Raw genomic sequence first — 25,848 nt, 5'->3', positions numbered from 1 at the left:
AAACCATTCTACAGGTGATGTAATTCCAGCTCCAACCAAGTCAAACTTTGCTTCATAGTTCTGTACGCACACATATAGTAATAAAAATCATAGTAAAATTATGATTATTCATGATTTATGTATATATACCTTGAATCCAACTGTAGCACTAAGTAACGATATCAAGTTTCTTCCCGGTGATAGATTGATATTTTCTCGAAAACGTACGTCACGTGTTGCCATATTTTGCCCATCGAGAACCTAAGAAACAAATTTTTTCATACAATTATTTGCAATATTTATATACAGATCTATTTTAATTCAATACATATTAAATATCGTTCGTTTACCGATGTATTTCCATGGATAAAAACATGAAGAACATGGCCAGTATCAGTTACACGAAGAGTCACGGTTTCATTTAACGTGAGATCATCTCTTGCAAGCTCGACACTGTCAAACAAATGAATCAAAATATATGTTTATACAATATCGAATGAGTATATGTAGTACAAATAACTAATTTACTTGTCATATACCACAAGTAGTCACTAGCATCATTTGCCATATCTTTTGATCACAATCCTGTTAACGGAAACATCTCCCTTTCCTTGAACCGAAGCCGATTCAATCAATTCAGGTCTCCAAGTCCATTTCAGAGAATCCGGCTCATCTTCAGCTTTGTTTGATTTCTTAATCATCATTGAAGTTTGAGCATAAACCTAATTATACGCAAACTCGTTTTCAATCATATGTATTTTCACAATTTTGATAACTTATTGGTTGGATATAGAAGTTCTGCAGAAGTCAAAGCTTGGTGGTAAAGCGAATTGCTTTGGCTCCGACCTGGTTGTTAATATGTAGTTTTCTTCATTAGTATGCTGGCTTTGTTTTTTGTTAGTTGGGTTAGTTTTACGAGTGATTTTAGAGAGTTTTGAATTTCACTCGTGTTTTGTTCATCCTGCCTGTTTGTCATCTTTGGGTCTGGATTGATACCGAGGGTGTTGCTGCTGTTTGAAACAAGTTTGGATTCAGATGCGTGTAAAAGGATTCATGTGACTGAATTCGCAGTTAATGTGGAGCTTTGTTTTGAGTCATTGGGAGGGGATCTTAACTAAGAATCTGCTGGATAGAGAAAAGGCATTGTTTCACGTCCTAAAAGAGCGAACTCATTTCATGATTTTGAAGCGTGATGTGCCGGATAGGTTAGTATGGTCAATTGATAAAGCAGGCCATTGTTTCATCAAGTTTAAACTGCAGGAACTCTCTCAGGTGTGGTGCTTGGAGTTTTGGTATTTGAAACAATTTAATGCTGTACAATGTAAGGGTGGGCAGTTTGGTAGATAATTGGATTTGTAATGGATCTATTGCCTGTTTAGTTGTATTCATTTAGCTAGCTTCTTGTTGGTTTTGTACCTTTTACCTAATTTTGAGCACTCTTTTCCTCCATCTAGGTTAGGGAGGTTTTTAATGAGGCTCTTAACTTAGGTTTGACGAATCATTAAAAAAATTAAATTTACCGAGCAAAAAAAAAACGTACATTTGCCGTATTATATGCTCCTTTCCTACAATCCGGAAGAATACTAATAGACCATGCTGGAACAAAGTAATCGATTCCTCCAAAATTGACATTAACATCTGTTGTAGTATTTGAATTGCTCAAAAAGCAACTCGATTTATCATTCGTTTGATAAACAGTGGCCTGAATCAAATATAATCAAAGAAAATTAATTAGAATAAATTATATATATTTAATTTATTTTTTTACTTTTAATTTATTACCGTGACAGAATTATCAAGTTTTTGAGTGTGAACATCTCCGTGAGTGAGAGTATACTCAATGGAATGTAAAACATCATGAAGCTGCTTCAGATGTCCCCATTTCGGTTGATTCAGATTCCCTAAATAAAATTGAATTAATAAATTATTTATAAATTATAAAGAAAACTATTACCAAAGGCAAGAAATTACCATATTCATCAAGAGGTGCGTTATAGTCATATGAAGTGGTCATATATAGGCCACCCAAAGTTCTACCAAAATTGGTACCGCCATGATACTAAAAATTACAAGTAAAAAGGTTAAATACTAATATAGACAAATTATTATTTTGTTTAAAGAGGGAAAAAAAAGAATCACTAACCATATAGTAGTTTTGTAATGTACCGCCCTTTTGAAAAAATCGAGCAACAGAAAAAGCGAGATCTTCTGCTGTTCTAAGTGGGTCTGCGCCACCCCAACTCTTAAACCTAAGATTCATTAAAATCAAGTTTATACTAATATATAATTTTCAAATTAAAAAGACAGGAAACTTACCATCCAGTCCAATTTTCAGTTCACATTTTAGGGGTATCGGGGTCTTTTAGTTTGTATTGATCACATAACCAACCATTGCAAGTCTCCAATTGATTAGGATTACAAAATAAAAAACAAACTAAATTAACATAAAATAAATAACATAAAATATTTAATTAATGAAAAATTAAATACCATTGGCTTTGGAGCACCAGCTTGCTGACACATAATCCATGGGACTCCAATATCCATAGAATCAGCCATTTGAGCACACCAATTAATATAAGATTTCCCGTCTTCTCCATATGGTTTCATCACGTTGCCATATTCATTCTCAATCTATACATATAAAATATTATTTAGCAATCATAAAAACAATATTAATAAAAACATCAATTTATATGTATACTGAGCAAGAATTATATGACCTCCTTGGGATGCAAATAGTTTCTCTGCTTTCACCATATCAACTATCAAGCTTGTAAAATTTTTCATTTCATTCTGAAATAAAGAATGAAAATGTAAATAAACAAATAATTGGGAAAATGTTCATTGAAAAAGAAAGTAATTACCATAAACACGTCGTTTTTGGTTCGAAAGCAACTCCAGGCATATTATGCGTCACATAGGAAAACCCCTATTCAATATTATTCAAGAAATTAATAAAGTTATTTGTACTAAAAAAATTATTTATTCAAGTAATTGATAAAAACAAACCAAGTGAATTAATTTACCCATAATTCCACTCCGCGCATGCATAAGGTCCAATTCGAAGAATTGCGTATAAACCCTCGTCTTGGATCGTTTTAAGAAATCGAATAAGATCAAGATTTCCGCTAAAATCATATTGACGACGAACCGGTTCATGCGCATTCCAAAATACATATGTTTCAACCGCATCCAATCCACCTTCTTTGGCTTTCTTATAAGATCAGGCCACATCTATCAAAATTCAACAAAATTAACACGAATTCAAAATTTAACTAAATATTTCAGTGAATTTTATTATTACCTGAGCAGTACTTCTTGGATAATGAATTGAACCCGAGAGAATGATTCGATGAGTTCCATCAATGATGATTGATCTCGAATCGTGAGTGACATTGTGAGCATTAACATGAAATATAATTGAAGAGAAAACAACAACGTGAAAGAAGAATTTGAATATCTTCATATTAATATGATTCTTTTGTGAAAAGATAATTTATTCAAATATCGACGAAGTGCACTGTTGTATTTATAATGTTAGTCATCATATTCATATTAAGTACTAGAATAAGAAGATGTCTAATTAGACTTTATGACAAATATAATTCGACAAATCAACAGTTTTGGATTTAATAGTAGGACTTTTGGAGTTAATTTCTACACTTTTAGTTATATCTAACTGTAATGATTTAGATATTAATTAATTTATTAATCTTAATTAAAAATAAAAAAAGTTTCTTGTTGTATTAAATTAATGATTCTTATAGAATTTAGCTTTAGATATATTTGAAATAGTGTGATTTGACATCTACTTAAATTATTAATATGATCATTAAAAAATTAATTTTTTTTTTGTATTTATGAATTAAAGTTCTTATATCATACTATACGTTAACTTAAATTTTGTATATCATATTATAAATGTGTAGATATTAATCAATTAATTGATCTTAATTAAAAAAGATTTTCTAAATATATTAAATTAATAATATTAATCTCAATTATTCTTGTAATATTTAGTTTTATATAAATTTAAACAGTATAATTTGTTTTCTACTTAAATTAGTAATATGATCAATAATAGATTAATTAATTAATTAAAATAATATTATTATTAATAGATTAATTAGTAATATGAAGGAACAAACAAGTCAGTTCTAGAATTTGTTACCTTTATGAAGAGCTTATGGCTGAATTGAGTTCTGTTTCCTCCAACTTGGATAATCGAATCTACGAAAATACCGGTATGATATAAAAGATAAGGATTTTTCTAGAAAGTGAAAATAATCATGTTAATCGATCATGATCTTTGAGATGGTAAAAGACTTAAATTTTCTAATTCCTGAGCGAACACCCGGAGGCTACTGGGATATCTCTATTTACTGACTGAAATTTTTTTATATGGGGTACTCTGGGACTCTGGTATGACTGAAGACTCTGGTAGGTTCAATCGCTACTGGTAATTCCTTGTATAGGTTCATCATCGACTGGTAATTCCTTATGGACCTAAGGCGACTCTTGGGTGGGCTCTTGGGCCTAATGGGCCTAGTGGTAAGACCTTATGGACCATAAGGTAATCCCTTAAGGTGGTTCCCCTGCTGTGTGCATTGGGTAAGTTCTTATGGGCTTGAGGGCACTCCTCTCAGGTGGGCACCTACACTTCGGCTATGGTAAGGCCTTATGGACCTAAGATGCTCCCTTAGGTTCACACCTACGCCCTTTGGGCCTAGGGTAAGTCCTTATGGATGCAGTTCTGGGGAATTGCATATTGGCGTTCGGTTGGAGGGTTTTACTATGGTTTTAAAAATGCGTTTTAAACTACTACTGTTTTAAAAAGATCTATACATGTTCACTGGTTTTGTGGGAACACACTAGGCATCCTATTATGATCTCTTGAACCTGGTCCTCCGAACGTTTACTCCAAATTGGAAGCTTCCTGTCTTTTACTACCTGTGATATCAGTGGGACCGCAGCTCATCATAAGAATCTGTAGATGTCTGAATCAATAAGGAAAATTATACTTACCTATTATCTGCATGCCCTTCAGCATCTTTTGATAGTTTTGTATTACTGAGTTTCCCAAAGCTCAATAGGTTATTCACTATTTCAGGTTAAAAGATTTGAACCAGTGTAACTATCAACATCAGTAAAGGAGCTCCACCGGCGTTGCTTGCGGAGTACGGTGCATGTGTTTAGGAGGCATGTAGATGGTATTATGTTTTTATATAAGAGTATGAACGTGTATGATTTTAATATGTCTATAATATTTGAATGGTTTTCCGAACTTGTATTTTAATTACAATTTTTTTATGATTTTAATGTTTTAATAGAAATTTTAAATTTTTTTCGGGATTTTTATTGTGGGTCTCTACGGTGACCCCAAATGTGACACCTTGGATCAGATCGGGTCACTCGCATCGGTTTGTGGGTGTTACATTCTCCTTTTTCTAATTGTTAAGTAATCTCTAGGGTCTTCCAGTTTAGGAAGGAACCAATCTAGAGATGTTCAATGTAACACCCCCAACCCGTATCCACCCGGATACGAGTCCGAAGTGTCACATTGACTTTTCAAACATTTATTCGTATAAAATAGTGAGTAATTTAAAAACTTTTATAACATTTAACTTATTCAAAACGTTTATAAAATATATCAGAGTTCATACAATTTATATCTTTAGACTACATGCCAACTACACTCTATATACACTACATATATTTTCTGATCTGACATTTGGTAAGGAGAACTGACCTGTCTTGCTCCGCATTACTATTTACTCTTCTCGAAACCTACGTGTGAAACAATCACACGCTAAGTCGTTGACTTAGTGAGGCATATAAAACATATAATATTTCATATAACATAAAGCATACATAAACATATACCATCATTATCATAATCTCTATCATTATCATTAAGAAACACACAAAACATCATATGGTTCATGTAACACATTTCAAACCATTACCTTTGATAACCATTTATAAACCCATCGTATACATATCACATTCAGTATGTTTGTTTAATCTCTTTATTAGCCCATGTACACTAGTAAGAACTTAAGGTATGTGAGTACATTGAGGTTGTGCACACATATGCTGTTACCACAGCTCGATCAATGTCCCGAAGGACCTATCCAGAGGTCATAAAGATCATCGGTAACTATCCAGAGGTCATAAAGATCATCGGTAACTATCCAGAGGTCATAAAGATCCTCGGCAACTGTCCATAGGTCCCGAAGAACCTAGGTATACTGTCCATATGTTCCTTAGAACATAGGTATACTATCCATATGTCTCGAAAGACATAGGTAATTATGTCCATATGTTCCGTAGAACATAGGTAAACCCTCGACTCTTGGCATGCCAACTATACCACTAGCTCTCATAGTACATAACATGGGCATTATCATTATGAATACATTTCTCATCACTTGTTCTTTCTCTTCTGTCACATACCACATGTATGTGTAACCATGTATTTCATATCATATATCTTATAATAGATTCTTATATCATCATTTGTTTCCTTCCTACCTATTCACAATCACACTAACATGTAATGCAAGCAAGATGTATTAATACATACATGTAATCACATAACTTATATCATATCATTTCTCTTATAAACACATATCTCTTCTTTTCTGTCACGTATCACATATACGTGTAATCATTGATCTTATAATCCCATGTTCCTTCTCTTCTGTCACATACCCTATGTATGTGTAAACATATATCTCATAAACATATATTTATGAATCTCATATCCTATCACATATTCACATAAACATGTAATCCACTTTCACATATCACTTAACATATTTTCTAATATGATCACATAACTCATATTATCTATCTCATGTCATGTTCTCATGTATTTACTTAATTTAGTTTCACATAGCTTGTCGCATAGGCATGTATTCTCATATATTATAATTTCATATAGTTCAATATCACATATCAGATATACATGTAATCATGTACTCATACACACATAAGCATCATATCATTCACAAATCAAATAACATTTTAGGAGTCACTTCTTACCATAGTAACTCCATCACTGGCTCATCACAAGCCAATGTTTATTCGATAACATAAGTACAATTAAATTGCACTCACCTTAGCCTTGCTTTGATTCGATTATAATCATTTGATTATTCCGAAACTTGTTTAGGCTCAATATCTACATAAATATACATTTTGAGGCAATTATTAGATACATACACCTTGTAATCGGATACTAGCAACTTAAACGAACTTATTAAACCCATATTCACAATTTTCCTTTAGGGGGGAATCGGTTCCCTCCTATGGGGGTATCGGTTCCCCCTTGACATTCTGTAAATTCTGGTTCGCTTGAGGGGGTATCGGTTCCCCTTGAATGGGTACCGATTCCCCTTGCCCAGAAATCACATTTTTGAACTCGAAAATCCCTTCATTTTCAGCTCCATACCTTATACTTCACTTCCATTAATATTCCTAACTTTCATACACATAATTAAACTCGTTTCTACTCCATAATCACTTTCTTAAACTCAAAATCCTATCTTTTACATGATATTCAAGAATCATACTCAAATACCAGCATGTTCTAACTTTAATTCTATCACCTTATACTTCTTAATTAGCTTGATAACAAGTCAAATCCAACTTCTAATTCTTATTATGACCTCTAATCCAATATTTCATTCACTGGCTTCTAACCTTTAATCTCCCTTAACTTACAATTCTTTGAGTTTCTACAACTCTTTTTCCTTCTATAATCTTTCTTAAGGCTTCCATAATTAAAACCATGCTTGAATTTGAAGGATTAATCAAACTGCAAGCTTAAAAAGGCCACCAAGAAGGATTATTTCCCTTTACCGTTCATCGATCAAATGCTAGATCGACTTGCTGGCAAGGCATTTTATTATTTCTTGGATGGATACTCGGGGTATAATCAAATTGCCATTGCACCAGAGGACCAAGAGAAGACAACATTAACGTGTCCCTATGGCACTTATGCTTTTTGAAGAACGCCTTTTGGACTCTGTAATGCCTCGACAACTTTTCAGCGCTGCATGCAAGCCATATTTTCTGACATGGTTGAGGATTTTCTGGAAATTTTCATGGATGATTTTTCTGTTTCTGGAGATGACTTTCAAAAATGCCTCGACAATTTGGAAAAGTTACTGAAGCGATAGGAGGATGCCAATCTCGTGTTGAACTGGGAAAAATACCACTTCATGGTGACTGAAGCCATTGTTCTAGGCCATAAAATTTCTGCAAAGGGCATTGAGGTAGACAAGGCCAAGATCGAGGTGATCCAGAAGTTACCCCCACCAACTTCTGTCAAGGGCATTCGGAGTTTTCTGGGACATGCTGGATTTTATAGACGATTCATCAAGGATTTCTCCACAATATTCAAGCCCTTATGCACCTTGCTACAATAGAACCAACCGTTCGTGTTCGATCAGAAATGTCATGGTGCATTCAAAGAGTTGAAGTAAATATTTATCTCTGCACCGATCGTGGTTCTCTCAGACTGGACGACACTGTTTGAACTAATGTGTGATGCAAGTGATTTTACCGTGGGGTTATGCTTGGATAACGTAGAGGTAAAATCTTTCGTGTTATATATTATGCTAGTCGTACCTTAAATGAGGCAAAAATGAACTATACCACCACTGAGAAAGAATTACTTGTCGTGGTATTTGCATTTGACAAGTTTAGGCCATACTTGATAGGCACAAAAGTCATAGTTCACACCGATCACTCAGCTATAAAATACTTAGTGAACAAGAAAGATGCAAAGCCTAGACTTATTAGGTGGATATTACTACTGTAAGAGTTCGACTTAGAGATCATTGATAGGAAAGGTACTAAGAACCAAGTTGCAGATCATTTATCTAGGTTAGAAAACATTTCTGAATGCCATGAAATTTTTTATATTAAAGAAGAATTCCCTTACGAGAAAATTTTATATGCCACGGTAATTCTGTGGTACGCTGACCTTGTTAATTTTCTTGTTAGTGGTGTTTTTCCTTATGAATGAATAGCCAGGGCAAAAAGAAGTTTATGCATGATGTCAAGTTCTATTTTTTGGATGATCCATACTTGTTCAAGCAATGTGCCAATCAAATTATTCGACAGTGTGTCCCTGAAGAGAAACAACGCGATATCTTACACCATTGCCGCACAGCACCCTGTGGAGGGCATTTTGGAGGTGTGAGAACTATTGCAAAAGTCCTCCAATCAGGCTTCTATTGTCCATCACTGTTTAAGGATGCCCATGATTTTTGCAAAGCGTACGACAGATGCCAACGCACTGGAAACATTTTCAGACGACACGAAATGTCGCTGCAAAATATTTTGGAGATAGAACTCTTTGATGTTTGGGGCATTGATTTCATGGGACCATTCTCATCTTCCTTTGGAGATTTATACATCTTGCTTGTGGTAGACTACGTATCTAAGTGGGTTGAAGCGATTGCCACACCTAGGAATGACTCGAAGACGATGCTCAAGTTTCTTCACAAAAACATCTTCACTTGATTTGGATTACCACGGGCCATTATCAGCGACGAAGGCACCCACTTTGATAACAAGCTAATTGCCAAGGCATTACAGAAATACAGAGTGTGACATAAAATTACCATGGCATATCACCCACAAACTAATGGGCAAGCTGAAGTGTTCAACCGTGAGATCAAGCAAATTTTAGAGAAGATGGTGAACCCTCGAAGGAAAGACTGGTCCCCAAAACTCGATGAAGCACTCTGGGCCTACAGGATGGCATTCAAAATACCTCTGGGAATGTCACCCTTCAAGATGGTATATGGAAAAGCCTGCCACCTGCCAGTTGAGCTAGAATACAAGGCATACTGGGCAATCAAGAAGCTCAACTTCGACGCGCAACTAGTAGGGGAGAAAAGATTGCTCGATCTGAACGAAATGGAAGAGTTTTAGAGCACATCATACGAAAATGCCAAGCTCTACAAAGAAAAAACTAAAAAGTGGCACGACAAAATGTTTTTGCCACGACATTTTCATGTGGGCCAGAAAGTTTTTTGTTTAACTCTAGGCTCAAACTCTTCCCTGGAAAATTAAAGTCACGATGGTCGGGACCATTCGAAGTCCACCATGTTTACCTGTATGGTGCAATTGATATCAAGAACATGGACGATGGATCCATCTTTAAAGTTAATGGCCAGCGCCTGAAGGTTTACAAAGGAGTCCCCCATTGCGTGACATGCCTGTGCTTCTCTTGCATGACGTCGATACTGGCCCAGCATTTTAAGGATGCCTAGACATTTTAAATTTACTCATGTGCATAAATAATTTTTACTTTGCCATTATTTTAGTCTTTATTTTTTTAATTAATTTCTTTTATTTTATTTTTGTTGCAAGGGAGATTCAACATGGCTAGCACGTGAGGTGTATGGTGGAAGCTTGTGAAAATTTGGGCGGCAAACTTGAATAGTAAAATGACGGAAACTTTTTCAATTTTCACTCTTACTTAGGACTAAATTTTTTACTCTTTCTTTTTGTTTTCTTCCCGCCTAGACCCCACCTTCATGTTTAATATTCTCCCCCCAAAATATTTCTTTTGTTCTTATCTTCTTTTCATTTTTACTTTACCTTTTTACTTTTACTTTCGTTCATCTTCTTCTTCCCTCCGTTTTGACCGAACCTCCATAGCCGACCAAGCTCCACACTTTCCACTACTTTCCTTACTTTGTGTTTTCATCATGGTACGATCCCGACCATCTTCTTCTGCACCACCACATTTTATGGATGATATCGCCCGTGACCGGTTCCAAACCATAAAAAATTGATGGGTCTTTTTTGAGTTGGGATTTGTCTTCTCCGAGGAGGAGGGTGATGCCTTAGGAAGTGATGTGCTCGACGTGGTTAACAAACATAAGTGGAAAAAATTTGCCAAGCATCCCGCCACTATCAACGCATCGATAGTGAGAGAGTTTTACTCAAACATATCTGAGCCAAACCAGCATGCCGTCATGGTTCGCGACATTTTTATTCGATTTACTCCTACTACTATTAATCGTTACTTTAAATTGCAGGTTCTGGAGGATCGCCATACCACCTTCGCACAAGACGCAAAAAACAAAACATACCAAGGCATTTTGGAATACCTCTATCTTCCCGACACCCAATGGGACAACCAACAACTGAGTTACAGGCCCGTTGACCGGGAGAAGCTGCTACCACAAGTGAAGTTGTGGAACCATTTTATTAAGCACAAGCTTCTGTCCACTTCCCATAACACCACCGTGTCTTGCCAGCGGATGCTTTTACTGCACTCAATCATATTCGGGCGACGTAGGGAAAATCACTGTAAAGCAAGCCTATTTATGCCTGAAGCGACCGGTAAGTGCCCTGGTATTTCCGAATCTCATCACTGCCTTATGTCGTAAAAAGAAGGTTTCTGAAGAACAGTTTGATGAGATTTTATCGGGTATTACTGGAATTACCAAGGAAAAAATACCTATGTTGTTAGGTCTGAAGGAAGCAAAAGGAAAAGAAAATGAGGCAACCACATCTCGTGTTTCACCATCTTCACATGCCAGGGAAAACTCAGATGCCTTAGAGCAGGCAATCCAGCGCACGCAAGAATAAGTCGGGCAGCCTTCCGACAAACTGATGAAATATTTTTATAATTTCCTCAATGCCGGGTTAGTGACCAAATTGTAAAGTTTCAAAACTTGGTGACTAAAGTAGAAGTATTGAATATTTTAATGATTTACCTGGAAATATTTCCTAAAATTTTCTAGTAATTATTAAGGGAATTAAAGGGCAAAAAGGTCATTTGACAATGAAGATTTTTATTTCTCTTTATAAGATAAGGGAACCACGTGGGAATGAAAGATTTCTCCAGAACTTCTTCTTCCTTGTTCTTCTTCCTCTCCTCCCGTATCTCCAAGCTCAAAGGTGAGTTTTCTATTTAGATAATTTTTGGTTAAATTTAAGGTTGGTTATGATCATTAGATGATAACTAAGCTTAAGGAAGGCTTAAGTTATCTTAAAATCAAAAGATAAAGGAATTAGAAATGATTAAAGGAATGGAGTGAATAAATGAGATTTTAGTAGAAAGTCATTTATGGGATTTCCAGACCAAATTTGACTTGTCAAAGGTCTAATTAAGAAGTTAGAAGCAATAGAATTGAATTTGGAACATGTTAAAATTTAGTGTAATTCTTGAATTACATATGGATAATAGGATTTTGATGTTAAATAGGTGATTAATGAATAGGAATGAGTTTGAATATGAGTATTTAAGTTAAGAATAAGAAAGGGGATGATATATGAAGTAATTAAGCTGAAGAGAGTGGATTTTCATGTATAAATTGGAATTATGGGCTATGTGCATCGATGCACATTCAATATGTACCGATGCATCAAGGGTAAATTTCCAGAAATTGTTCAGTGTGTATCGATGCACAGGAAGTGCATCGATGCACCCCTTAAAAATGGAAACATCGAATGCAATTAGTGCATCGATGCATAAGGAGTGCATCGATGCACATGTTAAGGGATGCATCGATATGGTAGAATGCATCGATGTACTTCAGGGGGAAATTGAAATAGACATTTCTTTTGGTCTAAGAAATGATAGATTAGAGTATATCAATGGGATATTGATATGTATCAATGTATGATTATGTAGATATCGAGCATGAACCAGTTCCGGAACAATTATCAAGTTAAGATTCGATCGAAAGAGATGAAATCATAAAGTGGATGGGAACTTAATGAGGCCAAGGTGAGTGCATCTTATTACATAGGATTATATGGAAAGTGACTTGCGATAAGTCTATTTCTGATAGTATAGTACATGATTATGTAATTAATATGAAATGTATGTATGTTTGATTATATGAATTGATATGTTTTTGTATATGCTATATGGTTTATGTAAAAACACTATTAAGTGTTGATGAAGGAATATAAAATAAGTTATGAAATTATAAGAATATAGAAGATAAGCCAAGTGATATATGGAAAGGGAAATAGATGTCTATGAAGACTCATAGGAGAACAAATATAAGTTATATGATAATGAAATATAAGACTATGTTAATGCATGGTTATGAGATAAACATGTAATAATAGGAAAATATGATGAAAGTGAGGTCATGAGAAGTGATAGGAACTAGGTAAACATGTGTAATAGTATATACATAATAGAAACATGAGTTGGACAAGTACATAGTGGTATGATCCATTATGAGAATTAGGATAATAGAGCTTTTTGATTTAATGAGAGTTAAGGGACCTAAATAAGATTGAATTATATAATGAAATGGGAATTGTATATCAATCAGGAAACTTGATATAAAGGGATGATACGAATATATAAGATGAGTTATATGCTAAAGATCTATAGAGCTATATGAAAAGGTTATAAGGAATATATGAAATGGAATTAAGTAAATAGATTAAACTAATATATAAATAAAATACTATTAAACAATATATGTTTAGAAATATGACATAGTTTATGTAATCTAAGGGAATACAAAGAAATGAAGCATAAGGTAGATGATATGATATATGCTATCAAGTAATATGAAAGGACTCTGAAAATTTGTATAAGCTACGTGGAAGTGTTCTACGTGTTTCTATGTACTATAGGAAGTATATATGATTATATGTGAACAAGATATGATATTTAGGTTTACATGAACATCTAAGAAATGATCTACTTGATTATATGCAATTTGGATTATGTTATATGCCATGGATCTATGTGACTACGTGAGAAAGAATAGAAGCTATGTGATATTCTATGAGAAATAATCCATGTGAATACATGAATTTATGTGAAAATAAGTAATATGAGCTACGTGCTTATGAGATATGAATATGGATCATGAACTATGTGAAAATAAGTTAAGTAATTACATGTGCAAATGAAAATGTTATGTGAAAAACTATGTGGCTATGTGAAGATGTGTAATGGTATAAACGATAATGCCCATGTTATGTGATATGAGAGCTAGGGTATAGTTGGTATGCCAAGAGTCGAGGGATTTTCAGTGGTCCTACGGGACAAACAGTGGTCCTTCGGGACATAGTGGTTCTTCGGAACAATCAGTGGTCCTTCGGGACATAGTGGTCCTTCGGGACAAATATTCAGTGCCCCTTGAGGGAATTATACGAGCTGTGGTGACAGTATAGTGCACAACCTCTATGTACTCGCATATCTTTGGTTCTCACATGTGTACATGGGCTAATAAAGGGATAATATGCTTGTTTCCTTGTGAAATGTTATGTGTGATATATGATTGTACAAATGATAATTACATAATAATATGATAAAATGAATCAATGATAGTGCTAAGCATGACCATGATGATAGTTTACAAGATAAATGATGTGAATATAAGAGATCATAGGAATTTGAGATAAGAGATATGAATGATAATGACATGTACGTATGTATGTATTTGTTACCTGTAAAAGTGTATGAATTGTATGAATGATAATAGTAATTGTTTATGTATGATTATTAGTTAAAGTTTGTATATATGTTTATTGCCTCACTAAGTCATAGACTTAGCGTGTGATTGTTTCACACGTAGGTTACAAAAGTGAGAAGAGAAGCAAAGAAGAGCAAGACAGGTCAGCATCTCCCTTACAAAAATTTCAGATCAGAAAATAGATGCTTTAAATGTGTTTGGATATTTCGAACATAGTTGGCATGTACTAAGTGATTGAGTTGAATATGCTCTGATCGATTTTGATTATTTTGATCAATATATGTAAATAAACCGCTTTATTTTAATGAAAGTTTTAAATTTTCTTTGGATTTTGACAAGATTCAAAGTCTAAAAGTCAATGTGACACCTCAGACTCGTATTCGATTCGAGTACGGGTTGGGGATGTTACAATTTTACCTACGCTAAACACCATGAAGAGTTTTTCACCAACGCCTTCTTAGAGTTTCTCCCGCATACGAACTTCACTGTCCCAAACATCCCTGAAACACTAGTGTCACCAAATAAGGATGTCGAGGCATCTGCAGAAGTACCTCGTTCTGTTACTGCTGACGTTCATCAATCACCCAGTGCAGAAATTCCTCAGCCCGCTGAAGCAGAAGAGCCCGCTGATCCTGATCCTGTCCATGCTGTGTCGCCTAATACAGATCGAGAAGCCAACCTCCAACTCGCTCATTGCCTGGAATCCCCTCAATTTGTTGAACATTTGGCGGCAGAACATCCTGATATGCCGCAACATGCCGTGCCAATGGAAGAATAGCACCCTGAAGTACCGCAGCCCACCGAGTCAACAGAGGAGTCCCAATCCGATATGCCACGGCAAGATCCTTTGTGTAAGAGCCGACGCTGCCTGAAGAAGGCATCTAAGCGTGATGAGCCCCAGCTCTCAACTGTCCCAAAAGGTCCCAGTACTCCTCCGGCTACACCCGCTTCTGACTCCGAACACTCCAGCCCCGCCAAACTGAGAAAGCACCCTCGGCACGCGACCGCTACACCACCACCCACCTAAAGCCAAGGTATCTTGTATTGTATTTCATTCATAGCATGTAGTTTCATTTTCTTTCATTTTAGTATGTGTTGGGGACAATTCTTCTCTCAAGTTTGGGAGAAGTAGAGTTCTCGCATCATTGCATGATAGTATCAGTAAAATAAATATGTCATGACATTAGTAAATGTTTGAATAGTTTTCTGGAATTAGTTAAGGATGCCCGATGATGATGAATCTTGATGGCTAGGATAGAATATACATTACTGGTTGAGGATGATAGAACTAACTCTAGGACTTGCTTCTTTGAAATCCTTGAATACACGATTGTATGTTTTTCATGCTTGAGGAACTTAAAAAATATTTATAAGAGAATTCTCAAAATGTCGTGGCATATAATTTTGAATTATGAAAAACCCACGTAAAAAAATGAAAAATGAAATGAATGAAGTTATGAATAAATGCCTCGGTATATCTGTAGAGGGACACTCCGCTATGCCATGGCATATGAGTGAATGAAAGATGTCACGGGATGACTCTACCTAACTAGCTTGGGGGTGGAAGATATGCTCCCTTTCACCTAGAGTGTGGGATGGTAGAGTGATGGGCTGACTCCCCTCGTAGCAGAGTTAATAAAAAGAAAATAAACCAAAGTGGGAGTAGATTTTCAAATGTCATGGCAAATTAAGAAAGCTTGCGTAGAAAATTTTTAAGTTTGTTAAACATTGGTTAGATACAAACACGCGCACACCCACACAAAGAATCTTGTTATAGGGGGCAGTACTTGAATTCTCAAACCTAGTCTAGCATGTTGAAGTCATATGTGTTGAGGGCTGAAATTTTATCCCATAAACTATTATGTTTCTGAACTTGTCATGGTATTTTTGTTTTGCTTATTACTATTTATTGCTTGAGGACAAGCAATAGCTTAAGTTTGGGGGTGTGATAACTCCGTAAAAGGTCGTATTTTGGGACCTTTTCACTTAAGTTATTGAATGTTTAAGAGCTCATTTAGGACCATGTAGATGCATTTAAAAGCATTTAGTTGCATGTGGTGGAATTTGGTTTGCCGCGACATTTATTTTTTTAAAGCGGTGATGCCTTATGGGAAAGGTGCTTGTCTGATAATGTGCAGGAACTGAGAGCAAGGAAAAGAGGAAAGGAAATGTCGAGACATCAGGAGATTGCTGATCATAATGAAAATGCCAAGTTCGGCTGGCATTTCGAAAACGAGCAAAGTGCGAGAAGATATTTTTAAGCCAGCTGTATCATACTCTTCAAGAAGCTCTGCCCGAGAAATCTATCTCGAAGATCCTCCTGGAGGGATCGGCACTGCAACCACCAGTTCTGCTGATGATGCTGCTGCCCCTGCAGATCTTGTCTTTCCTTGGGCGCCTGCAACGGGATTATACCGATCACTCAGCCAACTACCCAGGCTATATCATAGTTTGCCCGACTCTTAAGCAACTTAACCATGGTTTTGGGTTTCCTAGGAAAGTCAACATCAAGTCCTATGATTAATTTTCCCCTATAAAGAGATGATGAAGCCACATTGAAGAAGACTTTAGTTCCACATTGATTTGAGCTTAAAAAGTTAGAGAGAGAAGGTATCATATAAGAGTATGAACGTGTGTGATTTTAATCTATCTATAATATATGAATGGTTTCCGAACTTGTATTTTAATTATAAATTATTTTATGATTTTACACATTTTAATAGAAATTTTAAATTTTTTCGGGATTTTTATTGTGGGTCGCTACGGTGACCCCAAATGTGACACCTCAGATCAGATCGGGTTACCCGCATCGGTCTGTGGGTGTTACATTCTCCTTTTTCTAATTGTTAAGTAATCTCTAGGGTTTTCCAGTTTAGGAAGTGATAACTCCGTAAAAGGTCGCATTTTGGGACCTTTTCACTTAAGTTATTGAATGTTTAAGAGTTCATTTAGGACCATGTAGATGCATTTAGAAGCATTTAGTTGCATGTGGTGGAATTCGGTTTGCAGCGGCATTTTATTTTTTTAAAGCAGTGCTGCCTTATGGGAAAATTGCTTGTCTGATGATGTGCAGGAACTAAGAGCAAGGAAAATAGGAAAGGAAATGACGAGACATCAGGAGATTGCTGAGTATAATGAAAAGGCCTAGTTCGGCTGGTATTTCGAAAACCAATGTATTATCACCATCATCAAGAAATGATCGAGGAACATGATACCTTTAAAACCACAACAAGATCACAATAGTCAGAAAAAGAAAATAAAAATCTCCTCAAAAACTATACTATATATAACTTAGGTTACCATCTTTGGGTAGGTTCACCACACTTGGAAAGACATTTTTTATCACTATATCTGCCACGATAATCACAAGCCTTTGCCTTGCAAAGCTGCTTATTAGCTATATAACTCGGCCAATATCTACCAAGACTATGACCAAATTTCAACATAAGAAAATCAATATCAAATATATATATATATATATGTATATATATATATTTTATAAAGTAAATCATTTATTTACCTTGTACCAAGTGAAGTTCTTGTTAATTGGAATTTGATCTGAAATCCATTTCAACGACGATTTTGAAGGGTCAAAAAATTTGTTTGAAATTCCATCCAAACCTATTTTATAGTTCCATTTATTCGAAGATAGATCTTTGATAATTGTCTCGTCTCCCTTCTTCAAAACCAATTCTACAGGTGATGTACCTATTTTATAGGTCCATTTAGTTCTGTACGCGCACATATATTACTAATAAAAATCATAGTAAAATTTATGATTATTCATGAGTTTTATGTGTATATATATATATACCTTGAATCCAACTTTAGCACTAAGTAACGATATCAAGTTTCTTCCCGGTGATAGCTTGATATTTTTCTCGAAAACGTACGTCACTTTGTTGCCATATTTTGCCCATCGAGAACCAAAGAAACAATTTTTTACATACAATTATTTGCAATATTTTATATACAGATCTATTTTAATTCAATACATATTAAATATCGTTCGTTTACCGATGTATTTTCCATGGATAAAAACATGAAGAACATGGCCAGTATCAGTTACACGAAGAGTCACGGTTTCATTTAACATGAGATCATCTCTTGCAAGCTCGACACTGTCAAAACAAATGAAGCAAAATATATGTTTATACAAATATCGAATGAAGTATATGTAGTACAAATAACTAATTTACCTTGTCATATACCACAAGTAGTCACTAGCATCATTTGCCATATCTTTTTGATCAACAATCCTGTTAACGGAAACATCTCCCTTTCCTTGAACCGAAGCGGATTTAATCAATTCAGGTCTCCAAGTCCATTTCAGAGAATCCGGCTCATCTTCAGCTTTGTTTGATTTCTTAATCATCATTGAAGTTTGAGCATAAACCTAATTACATACGCAAACTCGTTTTCAATCATAATGTATTTATCACAATTTAGATAACCTGGAATTACGTACCTTTGCCGTATTATATGCTTATTCTCTACAATCCGGAAGAATACTAATAGACCATGCTGGAATAAAGTAATCGATTCCTCCAAAATTGACATTAACATCTGTTGTAGAATTTGTATTGCTCAAAAAGCAACTCGATTTATCATTCGTTTGATAAACAGTAGCCTGAAACAAATATAATCAAAGAAAAATAATTAGAATAAATTATATATATTTAATTTATTTTTTTACTTTTTATTTATTACCGTGACAGAATTATCAAGTTTTTTGAGTGTGAACATCTCCGTGAGTAAGAGTATACTCAATGGAATGTAAAACATCATGAAGCTGCTTCAAATGTCCCCATTTCGGTTGATTCAGATTCCCTAAATAAAATAGAATTAATAAATTATTTAAAAATTATATAAAAAAACTATTACCAAAGGCAAGAAATTACCATATTCATCAAGAGGTGCGTTATAGTCCTATGAAGTGGTCATATATGGGCCACCCGAAGTTCTACCAAAATTGGTACCGCCATGATAATAAAAATTACAAGAAAAAGTGTTAAATATTAATATAAAAAAATTATTATTTTGTTTAAAGAGGGGAAAAAAAGAATCATTGACCATATAGTAGTTTTGTAATGTACCGCCCTTTTGAAAAAAATCGAGCAACATAATAAGCGAGATCTTCTGTTGTTCTAAGTGGGTCTGTTCCACCCCAACTCTTAAACCTAAGATTCATTAAAATCAAGTTTATACTAATATATAATTTTCAAATTAAAAATACAGGAAACTTACCATCAAGTCCAATTTTTTGTCCACATTTTAGGGGTATCGTGGTCATTTTGGTTTGTATTGATCACAATACCAACCATTGCAAATCTCCAACTGATTAGAATTACAAAATAAAAAACAAACTAAATTAGCATAAAATAAATAACATAAAATATTTAATTAATGAAAAATTAAATATCATTGGCTTTGGAGAACCAGCTTGCTGACACATAATCCATGGGACTCCAATATCCAAAGAATCAGCCATTTGAGCACACCAATTAATATAAGATTTCCCGTCTTCTCCATATAGTTCCATCACATTGCCATATTCATTCTCAATATACATATAAAATATTATTTAGCAATCATAAAAACAATACTAATAAAAACATCAATATATATATATATACCTTAGCAAGAATTATATGACCTCCTTGGGATGCAAATAGTTTCTCTGTTTTCACCATATCAACTATCAAGCTTGTAAAATTTTTCATTTCATTCTGAAATAAAGAATGAAAAATGTAAATAAATAAATAATTGGGAAAATTTTCATTGAAAAAGAAAGTAATTACCATAAACACGTTGTTTTTGGTTCGAAAAGAAACTCCAGGCATATTATGAAGCCACATAGGAAACTCCTATTCAATATTATTCAAGAAATTAATAAAGTTATTTCTACTAAAAAATTAATTATTCAAGTAATTGATAAAAACAAACCAAGTGAATTAATTTACCCATAATTCCACTCCGCGCATGCATAAGGTCCAATTCGAAGAATTGCGTATAAACCCTCGTCTTGGATCGTTTTAAGAAATCGAATAAGATCAAGATTTCCGCTAAAATCATATTGACGACGAACCGGTTCATGCGCATTCCAAAATACATATGTTTCAACCGCATCCAATCCACCTTCTTTTGCTTTTCTTGATCAGGCCACATCTATCAAAATTCAACAAAATTAACACGAATTCAAAATTTAACTAAATATTTCAGTTGAATTTTATTATTACCTGAGCAGTACTTCTTGGATAATGAATTGAACCCGAGAGAATGATTCGATGAGTTCCATCAATGATGATTGATCTCGAATCGTGAGTGACATTGTGAGAATTAACATGAAATATAATTGAAGAGAAAACAACAACGTGAAAGAAGAATTTGAAGATCTTCATATTAATATGATTCTTTTGTGAAAAGATAATTGATTGAAATATCGACCAAGTGCACTGTTGTATTTATAATGTTAGTCGTCATATTCGTATTAACTAGACTAAGAATATGTCTAATTAGACTATTTATGACAAATATAATTCGACAAAATCAACAGTTTTGGATTTAATAGTAGGACTTTTAGAGTTAAATTCTACACTTTTAGTTATATCTAACGTAATGATTTAGATATTAATTTATTTATTAATCTTAATTAAAAATAAAAAAAGTTTCTTGTTGTATTAAATTAATGATTCTTATAGAATTTAGCTTTAGATATATTTGAAATAGTGTGATTTGGCTGCTACTTAAATTAATAATATGATCATTAAAAAATTATTTTTTTTGTATTTATGAATTAAAGTTCTTATATCATACTATACGTTAACTTAAATTTTGTATATCATATTATAAATTAGTAGATATTAATCAATTAATTGATCTTAATTAAATAAGATTTTCTAAATATATTAAATTAATAATATTAATCTCAATTATTCTTGTAATATTTAGTTTTATATAAATTTAAAACAGTATAATTTGTTTTCTACTTAAATTAGTAATATGATCAATAATAGATTAATTAATTAATTAAAATAATATTATTATTAATAGATTAATTAGTAATATGAAGGAACAAACCAGTCAGCTCCAGAGAATGTTACCTTTATGAAAAGCTTGTGGCTGAATTGAGCTCCGTTTCCTCCAACTTGTCTTCCAGAAAATATAAGTAAAATCAATGCCGATGCTTATTTTTCTTGTCACGTCTCAATTTAGGGGTTAGATTTTATTAATTTAAAGTATCGAATTAAAGTCGTAACAAGAGAATAGTTGAGGACAAAATTGTAAATTTTTAAAAGTTACAACTCAATTTTGGAACTTGTGAGTAGTTTTGGGACTTAACCCTAAATTTTACCATTTTTCTGGTCAAAGAAAAATAACCCTATGAAATTCTGAATTCCCAATTTTCCCCAGATCCCTAAATCCCTAAGCCTTTCTCGTCACCTTCCTCATCAATTCTCCCTCCTCCTATTGGCGATGCACGTCACCGCCCGTACCAATGAAGACGATGTTGTCTTCCGACCGAAACCCCTCGGTCAATTCATTGAAATGAGCCGTCGTTCACCGGGAATGAGTTGTAGAAGTTTCATCAAGAAACCTCCATCGCATCGATTTTTGCTCGATTCTGACCGATCTGAATACCGTCTAGCCTCACCGCCCTTCCCATCGAGTTCCCTAACTCCGTGCGATCAAATCCTGACCAGATTTATCGCCCCACCGTCACTCGTTCGCCTTCCTATGTGATAAGTGCTTTGGCCATCTTATTTCGTTCGATTCACCATGTTTTGGTTAGGTTTTAATCTGTTTTAGTTGAATTATGGTGAGTGCTTGAACATGTAATAATCGGTAGTCATCCCCCGACCCGTCATCGTCGTCATGTGCCACCACGTTTCGTCGAGTGCGCGTAGGGCTTCTTCCCCACCTCTGGTTTTTTCTAGAACCGGTCCAGTCAGTCTGGACCGGTCCAAATCGGCCAACCCGGTCTGAACCTGGTCTGATTGACCTGAACCGAGTCAACCCGACTTGAACCGACCCATTGAATTTAACCCGACTTGTTGACTTTTACCTGACTCGTTGACTTTGACCGGTCTGACCGTTGACTTTGATCGGTTTGACAGTTGACCGTTAACTTTGACAAAAAAGTCAAATTTTTTGAAAAGTCATATTTTATGTTTTTCGACGTCCTTAGTCTGAATCTGAACTCCGTTTTTCCAAATTCGTACTCAGTAAACCATTTTTAGTGTTTTATCTTCGGATTCAATTTGGTTTTTCGATTAAGTTCAGTTTCTGACGTAAATTCGTTTGTTATGTATCCAAAATATTATGGGACGTGGAATTAAAGTTCGAGGGCGGTCGAATGGAGTTTAAATGGTTGATCGATATGGATCGTAAATCGAGGTAATACATTACTACCTTATGCATGTTGTATGGAACTTGTTGGTATTGGTCAATGCATAGTTGAATATGGTTACATGTGTGTAGTTAAAAATTTTAACTCGGTGCAATTGTGAAATAAAATAAATTGAATTGAATAAGGCTCATACTACCGGCATAGACACAAGAAGACTGATAAGAATGATTTCAAGTTCAGCGATTATCTGGAAAAGCAAATAACCTCGAAATCTCTAAATTTTATTTATCCTCGTTAAAAATTTTAATACTGAAATTACATGATTATGAAACCACGGAATTGCCCCTAAAGTGTAAAATGACCAAAATACCCTTGAAGTCTAAAATGATTATATTATATGACCAAGTTGAACTAAATGGAAGTATGGTAGGTTTCTGAATTGTGGAAACGACTGAATTACTCTGGAAACTCCAAAGTGACTGGGATAACTTGATTACTAAATGACCTAAGTACCCTCAAAGACTTAGAATTAATCGAATAGCTTGGATAAGTCTGGAAATGCTGATGATCTTTTATGTTGTACCGTCCATAAGGTTTTGAATCACGAATCAAGCACGTTGATATTTCTTGATATCGTTGCAATACATAAATGAAATAAATACCATTGGAATACATGTTTGTCTACCTAAGATCCATTCAGCAATGATTCTGAAGATGATCAGTTCAACAAGAGTAGTCAGTACTAAAGTATGAATACCCTTGGAGTGCAACGATTTGAACTATTGATAGGTATCACAGTGTTGGGATTTGTTCAATTTGAGTTAACTCGATATTCTGATAAATTGAAACGAATCTTAAATATCATGAATCATCGTTTCTCCCTTAGTAGATCAAATTACTAAGAATTCTCCAAGAACTTAATGTCCAAAACGCCCCTGATTTTCTAAATAATGGAATCGCTCCTGTCATATCTGAAATCACAAGTACTCTGATGCAAAGGATTCTAAATACCTTTCTGATTACATAGTGCCTCCGAAAATTATCTGAATACTATATGATCTTTGATAAACCATGTCCCGAATAACTGATGAATTCGTCAGCTATCAAACCCTTTTATAAGGATCTTGTTTCTGAATTTAATCAGTTTACAGAAGTTTCATGGCTCCCTACCTGATAAATACCAAGTTCCTTCGAAAAATAATTGGATCCTCTAGTGTGTTCTGTATGTGCTATATGATTGTTTTATCTGTTTTGGAATGTGTTTTTCAGAGATTCCTAAGTTACTGAAGTTTTAAGTCTGTCTGTCTGATTCATTATCTCTGGATATTGTTCATACGGAATTAATATGTTTGAACTCTTATTTCTCCGCTACCATAATACAGTAGAAACTCTTTAAATTAATACTCGGTAAATTAATAAACTCTCTAAAATAATAAATTTGTCCGGTCCCGACTTGGGCCAATGTAAAAAATTGAAAAACTCGATAAAATAATAAGATAATAATTTTTCGTGAGATCCCTTTATAATTTTCGGTCCCAAGAAAATCATAAATTAATAATTCATAGAAACTGAAAAATATATATTACACTCTATTGAAATATGATTCAATAGTTGTCTGTTTTCCTTTAAAGTTCAAGTCTATTTGGAGCTCATTATTAATTTAACTCATCTCTTGCAACGTAATTCTAAGAGGCATAGACTAATTTACCTTTTTGTTTGGTATGTACAGTATAATTACTTAAAAACTCTTTAAATTAATAATTATTAATTTATCGATAAATTAATAACTCTCTAAATTAATAAAGTTCTCCGGTCCTGACATTATTAATTTATAGAGTTTTAACTATATACTGTCTGAAAACTAATTTATTCGAGGTACTCTAGGATTTGGTATGAAGTCTCTGCAGGTTCAACTCAATCAAATTGGTAATTTCTTATATAGGTTTAGACCGATCAAACTGGTAATTCCTTGCGGATCTAAGGGGACCCTTGGGTGGGCTCCTAGGCCTAATGAGCCTAGTGGTAAGACCTTATGGACCCAAAGGAACTCCCTTAGGGTGGTACCTATGCTATGTGTTTTGGGTAAGTCCTTATTGACCTAAGGGCACTCCCCTCAGATGGGCACCTACGCTTTGGCTAGGGTAAGACCTTATGAACCCAAGGTGTTCCCTTATATTGGCACCTATGCCCAATGGGCCTAGGGTAAATCCTTATGGATGCAGTTCTGGGGAACTACATTATTGGAGTTCGGTTGGAGGGTTTTATTATGATTTTAAAAATATGTTTTAATTTGTTACTGTTTTAATAAAGATTTGTATTTTCAATTGTTTTTGTGAGAACACACTAGACACCCTATTATGATCTCCTGAACTTGATCCTCTGAATGTTTCCTCTGAACTGAAATCTTCATGCCTTTTTCTCGAAGAAACATTAGTGGAACCACAGCTCATCCGATAAGGAAATTTTTTATGATGGCCTATTCATGTCCTTCAGCATCACTTGGTAGTTATGTATTACTGAGCTTCTCAAAGCTCACCCTATTACTCACTATTTCATGTTAAAAGAATCGAACCAATGCAACTATCAACATCAGTAAAGAAGTTCCATTTGACTTTGCTTGTAGAGTACGATACAAGTGTAATTAGGGGACATGTATGTCACATTTGATTTTTCTTATCTTGAGTCTGAAACTTGTATTTTGATTATAAATTGTTTTATGATTTTATGTGTTTTAACAGAAATTTTAAATTTTTCTGAGATTTTTACTGTGAGTCGCTTCGGTGGCCCTAATGTAATACCTCGGATTGGGTCACCCGCGGTGTGGGTGTTACATTTCTTCCCAAATAACAAAGCATGGTCAGGCTTGGTGATTCGTGACTCAAATGGTTTTATTTTAGGTGCTGCATGCAGAATAAACCCAGACATCCACTCTGCTTTTGAAGCGGAGTGGTCCAAGGTCTACAGTTTGGGAAAGATTTGGGCTGCCAAGAAATTGTTGAAGGAGACTCCAAATCAGTATTTCTGAAGCTA

At 34.5% G+C, this 25,848-nt stretch overlaps 2 pseudogenes; both read right to left on the bottom strand.

Annotated features, from left to right (window-relative positions):
* Window positions 1-12: 12 nt before the first annotated feature.
* Window positions 13-3,448, bottom strand: LOC120150192 (annotated as a pseudogene).
* Window positions 3,449-17,544: 14,096 nt separating this feature from the next.
* Window positions 17,545-20,869, bottom strand: LOC120150190 (annotated as a pseudogene).
* Window positions 20,870-25,848: the final 4,979 nt, after the last annotated feature.

The sequence above is a fragment of the Hibiscus syriacus genome, unplaced genomic scaffold (assembly GCF_006381635.1).
Source record: "Hibiscus syriacus cultivar Baekdansim isolate YM2019G1 unplaced genomic scaffold, ASM638163v2 tig00111016_pilon, whole genome shotgun sequence".
Taxonomy (NCBI): Eukaryota; Viridiplantae; Streptophyta; class Magnoliopsida; order Malvales; family Malvaceae; genus Hibiscus; species Hibiscus syriacus.
This window is presented reverse-complemented; position numbering and strand designations above follow the sequence as displayed.